Source organism: Doryrhamphus excisus, unplaced genomic scaffold (genome assembly GCF_030265055.1).
Source record: "Doryrhamphus excisus isolate RoL2022-K1 unplaced genomic scaffold, RoL_Dexc_1.0 HiC_scaffold_26, whole genome shotgun sequence".
NCBI classification, from domain to species: Eukaryota; Metazoa; Chordata; class Actinopteri; order Syngnathiformes; family Syngnathidae; genus Doryrhamphus; species Doryrhamphus excisus.
The window spans coordinates 92583-117067 of NW_026652244.1; the positions used below are offsets into that span (position 1 = coordinate 92583).

Sequence of the window (24485 nt, forward strand, 5' to 3'; positions counted from 1 at the left end):
CTGCCCTCCTGATCAGCATATTGTCCATCATTCTTCCGTCGCTTGTGATTTTTGGATTTAAGAAGAGAGGTTGTTCCCATATTTGTTTTAGATTTTGACATTCATAGCTTATGTTCTTTACAAACTCCCCCCATGCACTCAACACCTCTTTGTAAAACTCACTCACTCCATTCAACATTCCTTTTTTCATTTTCATGTATACACCACTCTCTCCGCACCCCCCACATTGACTGATTGCTTCCTTCAGAAAAGCCTTCCACACGTGATCATTCTTAGCAGCTAAATAGTTCACCATTGTCTTCACCCTCATTGCCTTCTTTTTGCATTCTAGACTTACTAGTTTTAATCCACCATCCTTGTATTCGTTCTCTAAAACCTCCCGTGCTATACTGGCCCCTTTCCCGTCCCACAAAAAGTCATTCACCAACCCCTCCACTTCTTTCACCACTCTGTCAGGCACATCCAACGCTCTCATTGCGTAGATCATTTTACTCATTAGCAGTGCATTCACCACCACCACTTTCCCTTTTAATTTTAGTCCTCTCTTTTTCCAAAATTTCAATGTATTCTTCATACTGTTTGTTATTCCTTCGTACTGTCTATCCCTTCCTTCTACTCCCTCTATCCCCACATTTATCCCTAAGATCTTCATATATATAGTCCTTCTTCACCTTTAACCCCATCTCATTCTTCCCTGATTCACTTACTCCTATATACATCATCTCCAACTTCCCAATGTTGACCTTTGCCCCCGATGCCCTACCATAGGCTTTTATACTTTCCAGTACTTCTCCTACACTCTCCTCATCTTTTACTGTGATAGTTGTGTCATCTGCATATTGGTATACTAAGCTCCTCTGTCCTCCTGGTATATTTATCCCTCTAATATTATTGTTCCCTTGCAATAGCCATGCCAGCGGTTCGGCTGATAGAGAGTATAATAAGGCCGACATCGGGCAGCCATGTCTGACAGACCTTTCTAATCTTATTGACCCAGTTAGAACGCCGTTAACTTTTATAACGCTTACGGCATTTTTATACATTCTTTTTATCCAGCCTACCAGCCTATCTCCAAACCCTATTCTTTTAAGTAATGTAAATAAATATTCGTGATTCACCCTGTCAAAAGCCTTATTTAAATCTATGCTCATGATAATCCCTCCACCGCCTTTTTTCATATAATCAATTACATCCTTAATACTACATATTGTGTCTGTGATGTCCCTCCCAGGTATGCCGTAAGATTGTGTTTTTCCTATAATGTTCCCTATGAATCTCTTTAACCTGTTTGTGATTACCTTTGCCAGTATTTTATAATCATTATTCAATATACTAATTGGTCTATAGTTTTCTAATTTTTCCCTCCCACCCTTTTTATATACTAAACTTATAACCCCCATTCTTATACTATTTGGTATCTCCCCTGTCTCCTCCATCCACTTGAATAATCTATATAATACTGGAGTTAGTATGGTTTTAAACTCAATATAAAATTCTCCTATCAGTCCATCCGAACCTGGACTTTTATTCCTTTTTAATTCGCTAATTGCTCTATCTCTCTCTCTTCTGTCTATTTCTCTTTCACTTATTAATTTATCTCCTTCGCTGACCTTGACCCTCACCTTTTCTAGAAGCTGTTCCATGACTCTTTTGTCGACCTTTTCCTCTTTAAATAGGTCCCTATAAAACTGCTCTACCCTCTCCACTATTCCAAATCCATCTGTGATGATCCCCCCGTCCCCATCCTCTATCTCCCCTATGAAGCTCCTTTTCTGGTTTGTTTTTTCCAAGCCCAGAAAATATCCACTACATTTTTCTCCCTCAATCACATATCTTGCTCTACTTCTCACCATCGCCCCTCTACACTTCCTCTCCTCTATATCCTCTAATTCATATTTTAGGGCTATGTATTTCGTTAGATCACTTCCCCCATTGTCTATTTTTTCATTCTCCTTGTCCAGCTCATCCCTCAGCCTCCTTTCTCTTTCTTTCTCTCTCCTGCTCTTATCTCTGCCATATTTTATGCTCAATATTTTAATTGCTCTTTTGACCCTTTCCCACCATTCCCCCACATTATCCTCATACATACTATCATTCATCCATATTGCAATGCATGTCTCCACTTGATTTTTATATTTAGTGTCGTGCAGTAGGCTTCCATTCAAACACCACACCCCGCCTCCCCTCCCCTCCCTCCCTTGTGATATAGTCAAACACACAATTGCATGATCGCTGATTGCAGTCATCTTATATTTGATTGATCCTATCTTGTTTAAGATGTTTTCTTTTGCCCAAACCAAATCTATTCTGCTTTGTTTGAGCACCCCCCCACCACTTGTTTCCTTGTGAACACCTTCCCTGCTGGGTTTCGTTCCCGCCATACATCCACCATTCCATTTGCTCTCATATTTTGCAGTAGAACCCCTCTTAAACTGTCATCTCTGAACCTCATCCCTGTGCACACATCCAACCTCCCACACCACACATTGAAATCCCTGACCATCACACAGTTCTCTTCCATGAACTCCTTCAAACTCCCAAAAAACCTTCCTTTCCCTCTCATAGATGTTCCATAGCTGATATGTTTTGCCACCATAATGAAACTCAATCCCTAAAACCCTCCCCTTCCCATCCTTCCCACACTCCTTTACATCATCCACCACTCCCTTCCTAATATTGCCACACCCCTCGCATTCTTCTCTCCATTATTAACAAATATTTCCCCAATCCACTCTTTCTCTATATAATCTATAACCCCCCCATCCCAGTTAGTCTCTTGCAGACAAACAATGTCCTCTTTACATATTTGCATTGCATAAAGCAGTCTCTCTTTATTTCTTAGTCCGTTCCCATTGAATGAGGAAAGCGTCAGCATTGACTTCATGTGAGAAGGAGAAAAGTCTGACACCCCCCACTTTTAATTCTACATTAATCTGATCAGTTTCTTTGTCTCCTTCCGATCAGCTGTTCTCCCCTTGATCTCCTCTTGCACTGTCAAACCCTCCTGCCCCTTATCCGACTCCTCACTTGGGAATGATGTAATGTTCCCTTCGTCTCTTCCCCGTTACCCTTTTCTCCCTCACTCGATACATCTTTTAGACTCTCTAGTTTTACTCGTTGTTGCCCCACACACTTCCAGCTCCCTTTCCTCTCCCCAAATTCCCTCAATCACCTTGAACCCATCAATCACTCTCCTCCCTCTTTCCTCCCCATGATTATGCCTCTTGTCAGCAATGTCATTCTTACTTTCGTTGACCGTGTCCTCTCCTGTTGTCTCGTCTTCTCGTCCTGCTGTTAGCTCTTCCACACTCTCTTCATTCCCGTCGCTCCTTTTGCGCTTCAGCTCTGCTGTCTCATTTGCGCCGTCCTCACGAACCCTCACGGACTCTATTCCTCGTCTTCCATCCTTGCTGCTGCAGTGATCTTGACGTTCTGAGGCCTTTGCCCCTCTTCCTCCTCCATGCTGACCGCCTCTGCTTGGATTCTGGCTTCCGGCATCTCCTCATCTCCCGCTGGGTCGCTTGATTGACGGCACTCCCTGGCGTAGTGGCCCTGTGCACCGCAGCTGAAGCACTTGAATTCCGGGCACTCTCTTAGGATGTGCCCAGGTTGAATACACAGCCTGCACACCTTGACCTGCCTATCGTGCATCACCTTGAAATATTCTTCCCCTTCAAGTGTTGAGAATTCGGTTGCGAAGGGGAGTGAGCGGACCCTTTCATTTGACGCGGCAGAAGCGCGTGCCATCCAAAATGTCCATTCCTGGCCACTTTCTCCTCTTTATTGGTGACACAACTGTCACTCCCCAGTCCTCCAGTTTCTTAATTATTTCACTGTCTTCAGTATTGAACGGGAGAGCATGACGTCGGCAGCCACGGCATGTCGATAACGGCTGGCTCCACCACTCCACCCCGCCCGCCCTGCGTTGGTGAGAAGACGTCGGACGAGGAGAGGAGGGGGGCCAACTGTGATGCGCCAGAGATCTACCAACATTTCTTAGCATAATAAAAGCTGGGCAGGGACAGTTAGCTGTACTCATTTGTTCTGACCTGTAAGTAAAGCCTACGTCTCTGCAGGTGTTAGGGAAAGACTTATGAGCCCGGAGCGGATAATATGTAATCTGACTGGTCTGAGAGTAAACCATATAACTGACAAGTTCGTTGTCATCTCTTGCCTCCAACACGACACCCACAGGAATCACTGACCTAAGAACAGGTGGTCAAATTCCAACAATATATACCGGGTGACTTAAAAAAGAAACAGTCAGTTCATCTCTGCATGCTTCAGAGGCAATTAACATGCAATTCTGGATTCTTAGACCATCCAGGAGCTTCTTTTTACCCTCCATATCCTTCATTGTGACTTTGTATCTATTTATTCCTTTAAATCTGCATCCTGTCATGGTTCCACAGTTTAGAACAATTCCCTTGTCCAGTGGTGCAATGGCCCCCTCACCCACGACTTCCACTGCCACAGCTAATTGCCTAGGATAGGCAGCAGCCTTGTCTGATGGCTCCCTGGCTACCAGCTTGACTTGTGCTCCTTGTTTAAAACAAAAAGTGCCCCTCCCCCCACCAGCCACAAATTTGGGGGGTGGGGGAGGACATTCACAAAAGAGAATTTTTAAGAAAAAAAAACACTTTCAATAGAAAAGAAAAAACTGAATATAACTCAAAAAATATCTCTCTGTGATCTACTCTGCAACTGCTCTCACCGTTTTTTTCAGGGTAGTATGGCCGTAAGGTGCCAGGTCAACTGAAAAGATTCTATTTGAAGGCGATGCAGGCTAGACTCCAGAAAAAAGTGTCAAAGAGCGCCCTCTGCTGTCAGGCTAGAGCAGAAACCATAAAAAGCTTAAAGCACCTGGTATTCCCAGGCGGTCTCCCATCCAAGTACTAACCAGGCCCGCCCCTGTTTAATTTCCGAGATTGTTTTTTTTTTTTTAAGCTTACAGCACCTGGTATTCCCAGGCGGTCTCCCATCCAAGTAGTAACCAGGCCCGCTGCCCGGCGGGTGTCAGCCGGCGCGGTGGAGCGCCTTACCACTCGCCTGCACGCCCCCTCTGCTTGCTCATGTGCGGGCCTCCTCCCCTCGCCCGCTCCTTTGTCTGCCACACTGCCGTAGCCCCGATGCCGTGGTCGAGGGGAGTCTAGGGGTGCTATCCCTTGGCAGTCCGTACCTCCCTGGGCTCGGGGCCTGGTTGTGGGTCTGGGACCCCTGGGTCCCCCGCCCTGTGATGCCCCGGACGCCCAACCCGGGGACGTCCACAGTGTGTGCTTGCGTGTGTCTGAGATTATTTTATGTATTTATTGTTTTAAATACTTAGATAAATAATGATTAGTTTTATTATAATTATATATATATGTGTGGGTGTGCGTGTGTGTATATGGCTATATAGATATACGGGGGGGCTCTGCAGGGGTCTGGCGCAGGGCGTTCCGTCTCTACCGCCCGGTCCTCCATGGGGCAGTGTGCCCGGGCCTCTTCTGTCCTGGCCGGGGCGGTCCTGTTTCGGTAGTCAGGCCTGGGGTTACCTGGGGCGGGCCGGGTTCTGCTTCCTGGGGGTGTGTGGGGGGCGGCGCCTCCGGCCGTGGATGGGCTCCCTCCCGGTTGGCGAGGGTGCCCCTGTGCCCACAGGTGTGTGGCCCTCGATGCCCTTCTGCCCTAGTGGGGTATGGTCTCCCGCTGGTCTCGGGGGTGCAGCTCTCCTCCGGCCTGCTGGCGCCCTGTTGCCGGTTGGGATTGCTCCTCCATGGCCTCTTGCTGGTCTCTTCAGGGAGGTGCTTCGGGGGCGGGTCTTGGGGAGTCGGCCCTGGCTTTGCCCACACCCACGGCGCCGGAGGATCTCTGGTGGTGGGGGCTTGACCTGGCTGCGCGGGGCGGGGTTTGCTGGGTGGTAGAAGGCAGTCTCTCTCCTTTTGTCATTCTCAGTGACAATTACACATTCACACACTCGCATTCACATACACAAGCACGCTTACGCACACATATATGAATATATACACAGAAGTACACACCTCCATATGGACACTCACAGCACATGGGTGCTTCTCAACACAATCTACCATCTTATCCCTGATGTCTATATGCTATTGGTATGCTATTATTACAGTAAAAATGATGTCAAGCAGTGAGATTTTAATTACTGTAACTGTATGGCTGTAATTGTGTTCACTATCATGGTTCATGTCTTCATTGTTACTATTGCTGCTGGTAAGTTGGACTGTTTCACTTCACTGATATCATCTCTATTGTGAGTGACCCTTAGCCATCATTGACATTTAACTGTTCTGTTTGTCACTGTTGTTGTTATGGGAATTCTTGTTGCTGCTGTTTTTGTCTCTCTCTCTACTGCCCCCCCCCCCCCCCCCCCCCCACCCCACCCCACCTTCTCTTCTTCTTTTCTGTGTTTCTTCTTGCTCCGGTCCGGTCGCTCCAAATGCGCATAACAAAAACATCAAATAACGGCAAATAAAATTTCATGGTGCAGGAAAGTTGTAGCCAACACCTTTCCTGACACAGAGCAAATCTGTTTAGCATGTAAGGGCATTTAGATCAACAATACTATCTGCCCCATTGGCTGGACGGACCAAAAAAAAAAAAATCAATTTCAAGAGGGGCTCTGTCAAAGAGGGATTCAGGTAACCCTCTATGGGCTCACACTGACACTGTTGTCCAGGCTGTATTGCCACTGCTTCAGCCGCGGTGGGTGGGGATGACTGGAGGAGGAAGAAGAAGTGGAATGAAAGAGGCAGGTCCCGAAATTGACACCTCCAAGATCGAATGAGGTCTAAGCCAAATATCAGCAAAGGTTGAGCCAGTCACCTGAAGGTTAGATTTTTGATCTGAGTGTCCCGGATTCAAGTCCCTGTTCAGGTGACCAGTGACAGGGTCTCAGGTCCACTTGCAAACGCCTCCTTTTTGCCCTCAAAATACAAGGGCAACAGGACAATCCCTTGGTTCCACCAAGACTTGAACTTAGACCACTGGATTCAAAGTCTGGGGTGCTAAACATTACACCACGGAGGGAGGGCTTGTCCGAGAACTGAACTCGGGACCTCTTGCACCCTAAGCAAGAATCATACCACTAGACCAACAAGCCCCTGCTTGGGCAAATACTTACCTTTCCCCGGTCAGTTGGCGCCCATGATGCGGGTGTTTTCGCAGTTGACTGGGTTGTGCGCTGTTGGTTATGGGGACCGGGGGGGTTATGAGGGGCGGGGTGTTGTGGACGAGGGCTTTTTTGTTCCTTCACGGTCCGCATTCTCCGCACTCGTGGTGTAAAATTTTGGGTAGAGGATAATAGGGTCCACTGCCACCTTTGATCTGCTCCTTGCAGTCTTGGTGACCAAGAGGTTTGTTGCCGCTCTGCTTTGACGTGCTGTTTTCTTTACCTTTCCCCGGTCTTTCGGCAGTCTTGTCGAGGGTGTTTCACAGGTGGGTGGGGTGATGTTGGTTATGGAGACCAGTGGGTTGTCGCCGTGGGCTTTTGTTGTTCCTGGAGCACATAAAGATGGATGGTCAGTACAGGGGTTGAACCCGTGACCTTGGCGTTATTAGCACCACGCTCTGACCAACTGAACTAACCAACCACAGGACACCATTGCATCAAATGTTTCCAGCTCAAATCAACTAACTCATCCTTAACAGACCGCATTCTCTGTGCTTGTGGTCGAAATTTTGGTTCTCGGACAATGGGGTCATCTGCCCTCATGCAGTCACGGTGGGTGAGAGGTTTGCCGCTGCTCTGCTTTGCCATGCTGTTTTCTTTACCTTTCCCCGGTAGGTTGGCAGCCTTGATGGGGGTGTTTCGCAGTTGACTGGGTTGTGCGCTGTTGGTTATGGGGCCTGGGGGGTTTTGGGCTTTTGTCGCCGCCATGCTGTTTTCCTTGTGGTGGTGTACTGTTAATTGTTGTCAACGGGGGCTTTTGTTGTTTCTTCACGGTCCACATTCTCTGCACTCGTGGTCTGAAGAGGATAATGGGGTCCACTGCCCCCATTGATCTGCTCCTTGAGTCTTGGTGACCAAGAGGTTTGTTGCCGCTCTGCTTTGACATGTTGTTTTCTTTACCTTTCCCCGGCCTTGTCGAGGGTGGGTGGTGTGATGTCGGTTATGGGGGCCGGTAAGTTGTTGTTCCTGGAGCACATAAAGAAGTGGCTAGTACGGGGGTTGAACCCGTGACCTTGGCGTTATTAGCACCACGCTCTGACCAACTGAGCTAACCAGCCACTGGACACCATTGCAATATTTTATGTTTTTTTTTTTTATTTTATGTACCCCGAAGCAGACTCAATCGGTACACTGGGGTCTGAGGGCGATAAGTGGGTACCTGGTGGACACCTTGTTTGTGCTCTTGACAGGTATTTCGGGGCAGTTTAACAATTGGCTTTTGATGGTGGAACAAGCTAAAACAAGGAAAACAGATTGTTTAGCGTGCCTGGGAGTGTGCCCCTTATTGCAAATAGTTCCCGCTGTGATTTCCGCCGAGTGTCCCTGATGAATACATCCACTGCTCCAGAAGCAGCCTTAGCTAATTGTCGGCCATTCGCCATAGCGCACCCCGAGGTTACAGAGGTCAAAGGTAAGCCCATATTCAGCAGCACAGTGGCGAAAGGTAAATTTATGTGCATTACCGTTTCCACAGGTTCCCCATTGGTACAACCCGGCATTAATATCTCTTGGTGTAATTCTACCTTAGAGATGGATGCCTTCTTCCGGCCGATACTCAGGGCTGACCTCTGGTGGTGGTGCGGTGGACCCGGCGTGAGTGATAGGTTACTGACCGAGAACATGACTGGTGTTTGTGCCCCTATTTCTTTCCTTCTTCCAATGACAGTACTGTCAGTAGATGTGGAGCACCTAGTGCATAGTGCTACTTCCGTAGGGTCTCACCTCGTGCCACCGGCCGCCCTGAGGACCAGGCGAGGTGTGTCAACCTCACCCTGGTTAGACACCCCCAACCCGACGTACATTGACGCCATAGGTATCCCTCGTGGCGTCCCAGAGGAGTATAAAATTATAGATCAGGTTATATCCAGTTTTGCTGTTCCAGTTCATCCCTTTGATTTCCATTAACCATAATACCGAAGTGATTCATTTTCTGCATTATAACTTTCAGCGTCTCTCTAATCAAACTGAAGAAGCGTTCAGAGCAGTTAGTGTAGCATTTATCTACTTCTCTGATGGCCTTCCTTCACGTTACCTTCAAGATAAGGTAACGTGGTTTTACAAAAAACAGTTTAAAAAGTATAAATATGGTTAGAGCATTTAAGAGTAGTAATAGTTCATGTCATACATATAAAATTCAGTTGTAAAAGAAAAAAAGACACCCTACTATTTTTTATATGTTTGTGTCTAAAATAACCAAATCTCCATTGTTGCCGTTTGAGTGTAATAGACAATATGTCACGATGTGGGCGTCACCCCCTCGTGACAGCTCTCTTAGTTTCCTTCTTTCCTTCTGTTCCAGTTTCCATGCCCTTATTTTGGTATCCACTTCCTTTGTCGTTCTCTTCCGTTTTCCTTACCCCTGGCTTCATTCTGTCACGCAACACCGCCAAGCGTGACAACACCGTGTCACACCGTGACAGAATGAGGCCACAACTGAAAGAGCACGCACCTGAACTAAATAGGGATAATGAAATTAGAAGCAGGTGTGTGAAACGAGCAGGGGTAAGGAAAACGGAAGAGAACGACAAAGGAAGTGGATACCAAAATAAGGGCATGGAAACTGGAACAGAAGGAAAGAAGGAAACTAAGAGAGCTGTCACGAGGGGGTGACGCCCACATACAATAGACAATAGTCTTGAGTCTTTTGAAGCAGCATTCCCAGACGCTGACCAGCTACTCCCAACACCACTAATCTTGCAGGTACCTGGGAATGCCAGCAGCAACCTTGAAGAAGTTTCATCATGCAAAATGGGCCAAGATAAGAACACATGCACAAAAAGTAATTATTATCACATACACACACACACACATAGACAACAAGTACAGCTTGTGCAACTGCTTGCTTCCCCCCCCCTTAGAGTTGCACGACCATGTATTAGGGACCTCCTAAAGAAAATAAAAAGAGAGGAGCATGAATGGCATACTCACAGTGGAGCGGCATGTCACTGGGTAAACTTTGAATATTGTTGTCTGTCTCTTTTGTATTTAAGTGTTTTTACAAGTGTCACAGGACTTTGAACCTGACCTTTACTTGGTCCTTCGAGCTGGATCCCAAGACACCTGAGGAGTCCAGTTGTGGAGCGGACGAGACAGAAAGACCGTGGCCACGGCAGACAAAACCCTTTGATGGGCTGTCTTCTCAGTTCAACAACTGGAAGCTGAAGGTTGACGGGATACCGACGGAAGAGAAGACAACAAACAGTAAGACATTTTTGATCAGAGTGTGAGTGAAAGGGCGTTGTCCCTTTGTGTTAAAGCAGGGGTGGGCAAACTGAGACCTGGCGGCCACATGCAGCCCATTAATCCAATCCACTTTATTGATATAGCACATTTTATAAACAGAGTTTCTAAAGTGCTGGACAGGCTAGTAAAATAAAAGGTAAAAATAAAATACAATAAATGAAGGTACAAATTGAATTTAATCCAAAACTAAAAGGTCGAATAGGAAACAATAAAATCTCAGATTGAATCCTAAAGCGAACAGGCAACCAATGCAGGGAGGCCAGAAGGGTTCTTGACCTCTAGAACTGAGTGCGTCCCTCGGGTCAATAAGGTTTGTCACCCGGTGCTAAAGCCTTGTGTATACTATTCGCTGGCAAGCAAAGAGACGGACTCGGCAGTCTTCTGTAGGAAGACGAGCTGGCGGTCTTTTGTGATAAGGCGGACTTGGCAGTCTTTTGCAATAGGGCGGACTTGGCAGTCTTGTGCAAGAGGAAGGAGCCATTTTGACGGGCTTTCCTTTGTAAAAGACGGAGTTGGCGGTCCTTTGTAATGAGGCGGAGTTGGCGGTCTCTCGCAGTAAGACCGAGTTAGCAGTTCTTTGTGCAAAGACGGAGTTGACGGTCATGCTAGGCTAGGAAAGGAGAGCCTCCGCAGTTAAAGACCTTTTCGGGGTTTGAATGTGAAAACGTTTTCAAAGTACGAATGAGTGTGTGAATGGGAGATTTTGTCACTAGACAGGTCTTCATATTAAAGGGTGAGAAAAAGAGTAAGTCTTTGAGGAAGCAGAGGCAAGAATTCTCCGCCCTCACCGGGGTAGAAGCTTGAGAATTACCTCAAAGAAAAGTTCATTACTCTCTCACTGACAAACAACCCTGTTGTTAGTTTTCCCTAGGAAGCTCATCACAACAGGGACTAAATTATTCCCAAGATGGGAAATAAAAGTGGAAAACCACAAGTCAAAAAGGAACCAAAAGCTATATTCAGCATGACTAGGCTTGTCTTAACAAATACAACCAGAACCAAATGATGAACCAGTAGTATAATTACAAGTACACCTAATAAAACTAAATGCATATGAAGGAATAAAACCAGCAATAGAAGATTTGTTAAAATCTTAAGTCTTAGTAGAATGCGATAACCCACCATGTAACATCCCTATTTTCCCAGTGAGAAAAAGTGCCACTTTCTGTGGGATGGAGAATGATACAGGACAAGTTGTAAATCAAGCTGTGGTGGCAAGAGCACCTTGTGTGCCTGACCCACACACATTGTTAAATTCCTTACCAACAGATGTCACATGGTTCACCATAGTAGACATCAGTAATGCATTCTTCTCCATTCAAATAGAGAAAGAAAGTTCAGGTTCGCATTTACGTTTGCAAAAAAAAAAATATATATATATATATACGTATATATATACTATATATATATATATATATATATATATTAAGATTAAGATTAAGATTAAGATATGCCTTTATTCGTCCCTCAGTGGGGAAATTTGTATTGCACAGCAGCAAGAGTACAGAATCAGTTAAGCAGTACAAAATACACAATATAGAAAAATAAACAATATAACGACTCAAGTATTAACAAAAATCAACAGTTTTTCCCAGAGTTATATACAATACAGTATGTAGATAATATGAGACGAGATGATATATATGACCAGTCTATACACTGAGATCTTGCTAGTGAGTTAATATGAGGCATTATAGAAATACTTCACATAGAACTTAATATATTGCATTTAGAGCCTTAATATTGCACATGGAGGTTGATCAGATATTGCACAGTGAATGGGGTCTGGAGTAACTATACTGAATGTAAAAAGCAAAGTATTACACAGATGTACATAGCAGTGTAGAAGTTTATTGGGAGCAGTGCTGGTTGTACAGCCTGACAGCTGCAGGAAGAAAAGACCTGCGATATCGCTCCTTCACACACTTGGGGTGAAGCAGTCTATCGCTGAAGGAGCTTTCAAGTGCTGTCAAGGTGTCCTGCAGGGGGTGAGAGTTGTTCTCCAACATGGATGATAGCTTAGCCAACATCCTCCTCTCTCCCACCACCTCCACTGGGTCAAGGGGGCAACCCAGTGCAGAGCTGGCCTTCCTGATGATCTTATCCAGTCTCTTCCTATCCGCAGCCGAAATGCTGCTGCCCCAGCAGACCACTCCCTGGAAAATGGCTGAAGCCACAACAGAGTCATAGAACGTCTTGAGGAGTGCCCCTTGCACTCCAAAAGACCTCAGTCTCCTGAGCAGATAGAGTCTGCTCATGCCCTTCCTGTAAAGTGCTTCTGTGTGATGAGTCCAGTCCAGTCTATTGTTGAGATGAACACCCAGGTACTTGTAAGATGTCACCATCTCAATGTCCATTCCCTGAATGTTCACTTGTGTTGGAGGAGAGTGGATGCGCCTGCGGAAATCCACCACCAGCTCTCTGGTTTTCCCCGTGTTGATCTGGAGGCAGTTCCGCTGGCACCAGTCCACAAAGTCCTGTGTCAGTCCTCTGTACTCCAAGTCGTCCCCATCTGTGATGAGGCCAACAATTGCAGAGTCGTCAGAGAACTTCTGCAGGTGACAGGTTGGTGTGTTGTAGGAGAAGTCTGCTGTGTAGAGGGTGAAAAGGAACGGAGCCAGGACCGTTCCCTGCGGAGCCCCCGTACTGCAGACAACTGTGTCGGACACACAGTCCCGTGTCCTCACATACTGTGGACGGTTGGTGAGGTAATCCAGTATCCACGATGTGAGGTGCAGGTCCACCCCTGTGTTCTCCAGCTTGTCCCTCAGAAGTGCTGGCTGGATGGTGTTGAACGCACTGGAAAAATCAAAGAACATGATTCTCACCGTGCTCCCAGGTTTCTCCAGGTGAGAGAGCGCTCTGTGCTGGAGGAAGATGACAGCGTCGTCCACCCCAGTGCCAGGTTGATAGGCGAACTGGAGCGGGTCCATCGAAGGACCCACCAGGGGGCGGAGATGGTCAAGGATCAGCCGCTCCAAGGTCTTCATCAGGTGTGATGTAAGTGCCACCGGCCTGTAGCTGCTGAGGTCCTTGGGGTGCGGCGTCTTGGGGACAGGAACCACGCAGGATGTCTTCCACAGCTGTGGCACCCTCCCCAGCTTCAGGCTCAGGTTGAAGATGTGCTCAACAATCCCGCACAGCTCGTCCGCGCAGGACTTCAGGAGCCTGGAGCTGATGCCGTCTGGTCCCGCCGCCTTCCTCGCCTTGGTTTTCCGGAGCTGGTTTCTCACCTGGGATGTTGTGAGGGTCAGGTTGGAGCAGTGGGGCTGTGTGCGGGGGGAGGTTAGTGAGGAGGTTGAGCTGATTAGGTGAGAAGTGGTGGGGGATGGCTGTGTGCAGGAGGGGGAGGTGGGGGTAGGGCTGTCCACTCGAGGTGTCGATGGGGGGAGTTTCGGCAGAAGTTTCGGCAGGAGGTGCTGGGCCGGGGGATGGGCAGATGGTTGATCAAACCTGTTGAAAAATAGATTCAGATCGTTAGCCTTTACCTGGTCCCCAGCAGCCTGGGAGTCGGGCCCCTTGTGGCCAGAGATGGTTTTCAGGCCTCTCCAGACTCCTCTGACGTTGTTCTGCTGCAGCTGTTCCTCCATCTTTTTCCTGTAGCAGTCCTTCCCCTCCCTGATTTTCCTCCTCAGCTCCTTCTGCACAGCCTTCAGCTCTTCCCTATTTCCTGACTTAAAGACCCTCTTCTTCTCCTTTAGGAGAGCCTTTATGTCCGGATTAATCCACGGTTTGTTGTTGGAGAAACACCGTACAGTCCTGGTGGGTACGGTGTTTTCCACACAGAAGTTTATGTAGTCTGTGATGCAGTCAGTGAGACTGTCTATATCGTCCCCATGAGGATGGCAGAGTTCCTCCCACACTGTTGTGTTGAAACAGTCCTTCAGAGCCTCGTCGGCTTCATCAGACCATCTCTTCACTGTGCGGGACACAGCTGGCAGCCTGCGTACCAGAGGTTTGTACACAGGCTGGAGATGTACCAGGTTGTGGTCTGATCTTCCCAGGGGAGGAAGTGCTGTTGAATTGTATGCCTCCTTGGTGTTGGCATAACACAAGTCCAGTGTTTTATTGTCTCTAGTGCAGCAGGTGACATACTGGGTGAAGGTGGGCAGGGTGGAGGATGGAGAAGCGTGGTTGAAATCACCTGAGAGAAGAAGGAGAGCCTGCGGATGTTGTGTCTGTAGCCGGCCCACGGCAGAGTGGATGACGTCACAGGCCGCGTCGGCGTTAGCAGAGGGGGGAATGTACGCCGCTATCGCGATAACGTGCGAGAATTCCCGCGGCAGATAGTACGGTCTTATGCTAACGGCTAACAGTTCAATGTCTTTGCAGCAGAGTTGCTCTTTAATAGTGATGTGCCCAGAGTTACACCATCTATCATTCACAAACACTGCCAGCCCGCCTCCTTTCCTCTTACCGCTCTCCTTTGTCCTGTCCGCCCGCAGTAGTGTGAATCCGTGTAGTGTAGCGATCGTGTCTGGGGTCCGTGTATCCAGCCACGTTTCCGTAAACAACATGACGCTACACTCCCGGAACTGCCTCTGATGCCGGGTCAGCGCCGCTAGTTCGTCCATCTTATTGGGGAGAGATCTTACGTTCCCCATGATGATGGACGGGAGAACTGGTCTGTATCTCCTCCTCTTGTCGCGGCATTGGGCTCCGGCACGGCTTCCCCGTCTTCTCCTCTTTACCTCCCGGGGAACCTCGAGGGGTTCCCCGGGGGGCAGCGCCGCTGTGTTGCGGAGCGCCAACAGCTGGTCCCTACTGTAAACAATAGAGTTTCGGCGTGCGGTCGAAAACGAAAACATCGTCGAAAAATTATGAGAAATGCCAGCTCAACACTATCACTATGGTGGACAGTTGAACTGAGCATTTACGAAGCCGTTCCTTTAAGAATAACCTAGAAAAAGAATGAAAAGACAGAATAAAGAAGAAAAGAACTAAACGAAGAGCGAGAGCTGCTGTAGCAGGCTGCCACCATATATATATATATATATATATATATATATATATATATATATATATTACGTACACACGCTTACCACAAGGATATTGTGAAAGCCCGACAATTTATTCACAAGCAATGAATAAGTCAGTATGGCCAGTATGTCCACGTTTGAACCCCCAAATGAAAGCCATATATTATTATATGTAGATGACATCCTACTAGCGTCACCAGATAGGAAGTCATGTGAAGAAGACACAATAGTCTTTCAATCACCATTTAGCAAAAGAAGGCCATAAAGTGAGTAAAGACAATTTTGTAAGCAATCAGTGAAGTATTTAGGGCATCAGTTGACAGGACAAGGGCGAACCATTCTAACAGACAGAAAACAAGCAATCTTAAATGCAGCTAAACTACAAACGAAAAAACAAATGATGTCCTTTTTAGGACTCACTAATTATTGTAGATGTTGGATTCCAAACTATGCACAAATAGTGCACCCTTATAGTGGAATGAGGCAGAAAAAGCATTCTGTGTTTAAAAAAAAAAATATATATATATATATATATACTGGTAGGAAGTACGATTCTAGCACTACCTGATTACAGCAAAACATTTATACAAACAGTAGATTGTAAAGGTCTTTACATAACCTTGTGTGCGGGCTGTAATAGCAGCATCTATAGCCGTGGAAACAAGTGCAACCATTGTATTATTCCATCCACTCGTACTGAAAGTACCTCATGCGGTTTCCACCCTGCTATTACAGACTAACGTGACATTTTTGTCTCCTGCTAGACATCTGTCTTGCATGGCAACACTTTTGTCCCAACCACATTTAACACTTGAGCGATGCACCACGCTCAACCCAGCTACCCTTCTACCACTCCCTGAGGAAGGCCAACCACATGATTGTGATGAACTAACAACACAAACTACAAAGTGTAGACCAGACATATTAGATCAGGCACTAACAAAAAGAGGAGATTTTGAAGATGGTTCCTTGAAGAAAAATAATTTTGGACAAACAATAACAGTCTATGCAGTTGTTACACAAGATATGGTGTTGGAAGCAGAACATTTACCATCCTCTTATTCTGTGCAAGCAGCAGAATTAGTAGCGCTTACAGAAGCATGCAAATTAATGAAAGGTCAAAAGGTGACAATTTATACTGATAGCCAATATGTATATTCAACAGTACATACCTTTGCACAATATTGGCAAAACAGAGGTATGATAACATCAACGGGAAAACCAGTAACTCATGACGGATTACTAACAGCATTACTAGAAGCAGTGCAATTACCAAAACTAATTGCTGTATGTAAATGCATGACACATATTACAAATAATACTGATCCGATATCCTTAGGAAATGCGTTCGCTAATAAAATGATAAAACAAGCAGCACTAAAGGAACTGAACCATCTTAACACTAAAAAATTACAAGTAGACTTTGAGATTCTGGCAGACATGTAACAACAGAGTCCAAAGCAGTAAATTGACCACTGTCTTAGGAATAAAGCAACCCTGGACAAAAATGTTAATATGTCAACAGATAATAAAACAATCTTGCCAAAAAATTTGCATAAGTGGGACGCTATTTTGAGCCATGGTTTTACACATGTCTCAACAGGAGGGATGTGCCACACTATTAACACCCACTTTACTATGTATGAATTTAATTCTTATTCAAAAAAATTTGTAGAGCGTGTTTAACGTGTGCAAAACACAATGCCCAGGGCAGCTTGCGACCTCGGTGTGGCCAATTTCAAAAACCACAATATTTATTTCAAGTAATACACATGGACTTTATTGTTTTATAAGTGTAAAAAGAAAACACTGACACTCTTCCAAGTGGGAAGGACCTTATCAAGTATTGTTAACGACATTGACGACATTGAAATTGCAAAAAGAGGTACATCATTCGCATTGTAAAGTAGTCATTGTTCGGGAGTCTGACAAGGAAGGTAAAGACCCGTCTGTGACGCAGGGGACTTCAGAGTCCTAGACTCTGGGGCATCGTGCTGAGCAGTGAAGATTATAACACATACCCTTGGCCAGAAAACCCAACAATGCATCCTGGTTTTGAGGGCACTGTAGCAGAATGGCACAAAAATGAAACAGTAACCAAAATGTCCCCCGGCTTACCAATAACTATTGTAGTCGGGTTAAGCTATAAATAATATAATAATTACTAAATGTTTATGTCTATATGATTATTGTAATGAATCCAATTGTAAAAATGGAAGGCATCACCATCATGAAAACAGATGCATCAGTAGATTTTTAAATGTTAGTAGCTACAGGTTTTTCAGGAACTTTTAACAACTGGGTTTTAAACATTGAACAAGCAGCAAAAAGTGCAGCAAACTATGTTAAAAATATTAGTTGTGTTGCATGTATGACCATGACCCCACTTCTCCAGATTGTACCAGCACTGATCAATGCTACTTGAGTCCCTGAAGTAATGACAAAAATGTCCACACTGTCACCATCATGTTTGTCACGGTTCGTCATGCGGGTGTTGCGATGCGACCCCAGGTTGCGGAGATGAGGAGAATGGTGCAGGAAAAAGCTTAGCTTTATTTTTAAAGTTCGGCGAATGCAGCACTGGCATAAGACACGTAGTAAAACATGCAATGAACCAACAAAAACTAGACGCACCCGGCTGAACTAAATACAAGAATCAAATTGGCAACAGGTGCGCGTAGGACGGGAAAGTAAAAGTGACGAAACGCAGGACAGACCAACACAGGAAGAACAACAAAATAAAAGCATGAAAGCAGGAACTAAGGCAAACAACGTGAAAACAAAAACTGTCACAGGAGACGATGCGGATTGTGACAGTACCCCCCCCTCAAGGACGGATCCCAGACGTCCTAAAGTGTCCGCAAACGAAAAGGGAAGGGAGGTGGGAGGACTGGAGGTGGGCTGCTGGCCGGACCTCTCCGGAGGTCGGCCAGGGCGGCAGGGCCACGCAGGAGGGCGGCCTGAAGGGTGAGCAGCCCGGAGGGGACCGGGCTCCTCTGGAGGATGCCCATGACGGCAGGCCCAGCGGAAGCCCTGGATGGACCCCTCTGGGGGGCGGCCAGGGTGGTGGGCCTGGCAGGGGAGGCCAGCCCGCCGTGAAAGAGGTTGCGCCGGAGGAGGCGGCGTGGCGTCCTGCTGTGGTCTCGGTGACGCCGGAAGAGGAGGAGGCGCGGCGTCCTGCCGTGGTCTCGGTGACGCCGGAAGAGGAGGAGGCGTGGCGTCCTGCCGTGGTCTCGGTGACACCGGAAGAGGAGGAGGTGTGGCGTCCTGCCGTGGTCTCGGTGACGCCGGAAGAGAAGGAGGCGTGGCGTCCTGCCGTGGGATCGGTGACGCCGGAGGAGGAGGGGCAGTCCCGCTGTCTTGGCTGGACTGTGGAAAAGAGGAAGAGGAATGTGAGTCTTGGTCCGGAGGAAACGTACCGGGCAGCACATCCCGGTTAGCTGGAAGAACCGGTTGCGCTGGCGGTCCGGCGGGCTGTTCCTCCTTGGGCGACCAGCAGAGGGCATCATCCCCACACTCCACAGACGAGGTGTGACGTGCGTCCTCCAACGCACGGCTGGTCGTACTAGCCCCCCCTTCCGAAGGCGGATTCCAGACGCCGTATGCCGCTGGACGTGGAACCAGGGACGGGAGGAGGGGGAACTGGAGGAGGGTCTTGAGTTCCGCCTGCTCTGCTGCCCGGACCAGGTCTAAAAAAGACCGCAGGCGGGGTTTGGGCACTGGGGGGGTCTGGAGCATCAAGCCGCTGGACACGGGAGCCAGGGAATGCTGGGGCTTGGGGCTGCGCGGCTTGGGCACAGGGGGAATCCGGGGAGTCACAAAGCTTGACACGGGAGCCGGGCTTTGGGGAACCTTGAGGCTGCGCGGCTTTGGGACAGGAGGGATCTGGGCCGTCACGCAGCTTGGCACGGGAGCCGGGGTTTGGGAACCCTTGAGGCTGCGTGGCTTTGGGACAGGAGGAATCCGGGGAGTCACGCAGCTTGGCACGGGAGCCGGGTTTTGGGAAACCTTGAAGCTGCGTGGCTTGGGCACTGGGGGAATCTGTGGCGCCACGCAGCTTGGCACGAGAGCCAGGGTTTGGGAACCCCTTGGGCTGCGTGGTTCGGGCACAGGGGGGGGGGGAGTGTGCCGTACTCCTCTTCGTGTTGAACCGGAGGCAACGGGAATCCGGAAGAGGGCGGCGGGAGATTGACGTGCTTGCATGGAGTGGGAGCCTCTTTGCGCTTGGTCGCAGGCTGGCACTCCAAAGCACCGTGAGCGGGGGGGTGCGCCCCGGCTTGGCGCGGAGGTGAGGGAGGAAACGGCTTCGCCCGCTGAAGCCTTGCTGGAGCCTTGCTGGAGCCGGCCGAGACGCGCGTTGGCGTCGTCGCCGGGCTGGTGTGTCAGCGCCGTGTCCGCGGTGCACCCACGCCATGGGTATCAGCGTGCCGTCCGGCCCCCACACCATGTCCTCCAGCTCCTCCGGAGTGAACTGTGCGCACTCCTCCTCCATTGCCTTGAAAACCTGCAAAGTCCAGAAGTCCATCTCCGCGAGGTCGTCGTTTGGTTGGTTCATTCTGTCACGGTTCGTCATGCGGGTGTTGCGATGCGACCCCAGGTTGCGGAGATGAGGAGAATGGTGCAGGAAAAAGCTTAGCTTTATTTTTAAAGTTCGGCGAATGCAGCACTGGCATAAGACACGTAGTAAAACATGCAATGAACCAACAAAAACTAGACGCACCCGGCTGAACTAAATACAAGAATCAAATTGGCATCAGGTGCGCGTAGAACGGGAAAGTAAAAGTGACGAAACGCAGGACAGACCAACACAGGAAGAACAACAAAATAAAAGCATGAAAGCAGGAACTAAGGCAAACAACGTGAAAACAAAAACTGTCACAGGAGACGATGCGGATTGTGACAATGTTCAGAATATTAGAATGTTTTTGTCGAGAATGTTTATATGATATAAACACTATATTTCCAGTAGTCAATGAGACAAAAAGGCCCCCACCATTCTCTACTAAAGTAGCCCGAGCAAATTTCACCTGTGTACAGCTAAAAGGAACCGCAAAAAAATGTAGGTCACGTTGAGTTCAAATATTGTAGACATGTAAAAAAAATTAAGATACCTACAACACAGAAGGAGGAAACACACACCCATCAACTTAGTACTTTAGAGCAGACGTGTGATAGTGGTGCGAGGACGAATACCTCGATGACATCGTTTATAACATGAGCGGAACATGTGCAGTAGTGACATTACTGATTCCAGTATCTATTTACCCTATGAATGTTGACATGTTACTAAATGCTATCATTGAAGCAGATAAACATCACATCCCAAACTACTTCCAAAGGAAGAGAGAAGTTCCAGCCCCCGACTGGATGATGCAAGACAATCCCACCGACATCGATGCCATCAGCGTGCCACGAGGGGTACCAGACGAATACAAACTAGTAAATCAGATTGCATCAGGTTTGGAAAGTATTATCCCATGGATAACAGTTAACAAAAATGCGGATAGGATTAACTAACTCCACTATGACATACAAAAGCTTGGGAACTACACCGAGGCCGGACTCACAGCAATTGGAGAACAACTCCATGCCACGTCACTCATGGCCTTCCAGAATCGCATCGCCTTGGATGGACTGCTGGCACATCAGCAAGGAGTGTGCGCCATGCTTGGCGACTAATGTGGCATGTCCATCCCCAACAATACAGATTCCACAGGAATGCTGTTGCGTGCGATTTCTGGTTTGAAGGCGCTAAACACCAAGATGAAGGAACACTGGTGTTGACACTGAGGTGTTTGGTGACTGGAGAAAACTTTGGGGACAATGGTCTCCTTATGTGATGTCCGTGCTTATTGCACTTGCTGTTGCCCTTCTTTTGTGTGCCTTATGTGGATGTTGTATCCCTATCTTGAAGATTAGAATCACATGGACTGTGAATTTAGCCATGGCACCAATGACAACAAGGTAAATGAAATGTACCCCCTACTGGTGGCAGGTGGCAGCGATGACAGTGACGACTCAGATAGCCATCATGGACATGCCCCTGACTTGTTTCCTGACCAAGACAAGTGCTTTGAGTCAGACGACGAGAACACTTCCGTTCAGGTGTAAGCACAATTTCTGACATAGATGACCTGCTAGGTGAAAACCGAGAGGAGAGCCTAGGAGGGACTGCAAACAGATAAATGTGTGATAAACAGGAGGGAAATGTTAGAATAAAATGTAAATTCAATTATTATAGTGTTAAGTTATCACCCTTATATCCGTTTGCTTAGACCAGGGGTGCTCATTAAGTCGATCGCGATCTACCGGTCGATCGCGGGTCGATCGCGACGTTACATTAAAAAAATATCATCCTCGCATCAATGCCGTCACTTGATTGATATACAGGGCAGCCATTCAGATGACAACTGAATGTTGCCCTTCGGGCGACCAATCAAATCAAACAACGTCTCTAAGTGCAGCAGAACTTACGATGTCAGCCTATCATCCATCCCCTTACTTGATTGACATACAGGACAACCAGTCAGATGACAACTGAATTTTGACCTTTAGGTCACCGCTCATGCGTAAACAACGATGCAAAGTGCTAAGCTAGTCGGCGAATTGCGTCAGATTTCAAGCCCTCGCTAAAGTTTATGGTCACTAAAATGAGTGAAGGAGGTGGACCAAGTAAAAAGGCAAAAACATATCACTTCCATACGGAATGGGAGGTGGACTTTTTTTTCACAATGTCTTTTTCGAAGTGCGTTTGCCTCATATGCCATTCTACCATCGCAGTACCAAAGAAGGGAAATGTGGAGTAATGTGGAGGTAATTACAAAAAATGTTAATTGTTAATTATGTGTGTTTTGCAATATTGGCTCATTTGGTTATGTAAGGTACATCAACATACATTGTACGTACAAATAATCCTCAATACATTTGAAAATAAATAGATGTTTTGCATTTTCTTAGCTGACCGCTTGATCCACAGCCATCTGGACGCCTTTTCTGCTGCGTCAGTGATGTTCTTGATGGCTCTTTTGTTATGCTGACCCTTCACTCCCAGCATCTTGAGTGCTCTAATGAGAGACTGGCCTACAAGATCTCTGCACCCGACCTCGATGGGGTTGCATCGGGTCCTCCATCCTCTGCTTCGGCATTCGTCTGCCAGCTCCTCATACTTGGCCCTCTTCCTCTCAAAGGCCTCCTCCATCCGGTCTTCCCAGGGAACAGTCAACTCCAGCAGGACCACTTGCCGAGTTGTTTCTGACACCAGGACCATGTCTGGCCTGAGAGTGGTCACTGCGATGTTCTCTGGGAATTTGAGCTGTCTCCCTAGGTCAACTTTCAGCTGCCAGTCTCGGGCTGTTGCCAGCCGCCCCCCTGCTTGACTCCGGCACTGCTTCGGCTTCTCCCCAGCCCTAACAAAGACAATGGACTGCCTTGTTGGTTGATGGTATTTACTGGTGGAGATTCCTGTGCTGATGGCCTCTGCAATGACCCGCAGTACTTGGTCATGGCGCCAGCGGTAGCGCCCGTCCCCCAGTGCCCTTGGGCAGCAGCTGAGGATGTGTTCCAGTGATCCAGGACTCCGGCAAAGAGGGCAGAGATGATTCTCCGCCAAGCCCCAGCAAAAGAGGTTGGACGGACTTGGGAGCACATCGTACACCGACCGGATGAGGAACTCAATCCGGTGTGGCTCAGATCGCCATAGCTCTGTCCACGATATCTTCCGGTCAGCTGCCTCCTCCCATCAGGTCCATGCTCCCTGCTGCCGCATCCCTACTGTCCTAGTACAGCGGGCTTCCTCTACCCCTGCTCGGACTTCCTCCTGGATCAGCTGACGCCTTTCCTTTCCCTGGGCCTTGGTGAAGTGAGGTCTTTGGTTGCTGCCAAGGCCTGCCCGTCCGGAAGCCACTGTACCTACCAGCTCACTCGTCGTAAGCGGGACTCAGCCTGGTCTCCCGCCTCATGAGCTTTCCATTTCCTGCCAGTTCGTACTTCTATGCCAGCCGAGGAGACTTTGATGTCATTAGAGTCCCTATACAGCAGCACCTCTCTTGCTCGGTTGACCATAAACTCCTCCATCAGACTACTGAAGGGCAGTTTCAGCTTGTTGCTCCTCCCGTACAAGGCGATGGTGCTGAGGCTTTGCGGTAAGCCCAACCACCTCCGCAGGAAACAGCTGACCTTCCTCTCGAAGCCCTTGACGGTGGTCAGTGGCACATTGTAGACCAGCAGCGGCCGCAGTAGACCTCCTAAAGAAAATAAAAAGAGAGGAGCATGAATGGCATACTCAGAGTGGAGCGGCATGTCACTGGGTATGTTGTTTCACTCTCCTCGCTGCGAGTAACTTTGAATTTTGTTGTCTGTCTCTTCTGTATTTAAGTGTTTTTACAAGTGTCCCAGGAGTTTGAACCTGACAGGGACTCTCAATTCACACATGTGTTTGACTTTGGACTGCGTCCCTTGTATGACCATTTTTCCCCATTGACAAACTGTTTTTGTGTTGGTGCCAGATGCACAGCTGGCACTGTGGCTAAGCTGGTCAAAGTGCCTGTCTAGTAAACAGGAATTCCTCTGCGAATTCCCCAAATGTGGGAATCTCGACTGCATAATTTGTGATAGTGGGGGACTGCGTCCGCGCTCTCCCCTGATCCCGTGTTTAAAACAAGAGGCAGGTGCAGCGCCGTGCCGAGCTCCTTGGCTTGCGAGTGCAGCCGGACTCGAGCAAGAAACGACCAGGCCAGCACTACCAACGCTTGCTGGAAAGGTCTGCCCGTCCGCGGGAGACAACCAACCAACCAGCCGAGAGGCCGATCTGCTTTCAGTCAGGAAACCTCAATGAAAAACGGCAACCAGGCAGAGAAAGGGGCGTTGGCCAAACGCCTCCACTTTACCAGCACACCGGAACCACTGGCCACAGTGGACGAGGTGGCCGTCAGAAACAAGCGTCCAACTCAAGCTGAAGCGGCTCAAATTGCTGTTGTCGCTCTCAGCGGCCTTCCCAGCCGCAGAGGCAACTGCTTCGGATCTTTATGTCCAAGGAAGGCAAGCAGCGACACCCAAGATGGAAGCCACAACATTGTGGTTCATGGTAAACCTAC

At 48.0% G+C, this 24485-nt stretch overlaps 2 non-coding genes and 1 pseudogene across 2 annotated transcripts; all 3 read right to left on the reverse strand.

Moving 5' to 3' along the window:
- Nucleotides 1–7030: 7030 nt before the first annotated feature.
- On the reverse strand, nt 7031–7102 carry trnap-agg (transfer RNA proline (anticodon AGG)). Its single transcript has one exon. It is a non-coding gene; the product is annotated as a tRNA-Pro (tRNA).
- Nucleotides 7103–8155: 1053 nt separating this feature from the next.
- trnai-aau (transfer RNA isoleucine (anticodon AAU)) lies at nt 8156–8229 on the reverse strand. Its single transcript has one exon. It is a non-coding gene; the product is annotated as a tRNA-Ile (tRNA).
- A 13843-nt stretch (nt 8230–22072) lies between these two features.
- LOC131119354 (uncharacterized) lies at nt 22073–23869 on the reverse strand (annotated as a pseudogene).
- Between the last annotated feature and the right edge of the window lie 616 nt (nt 23870–24485).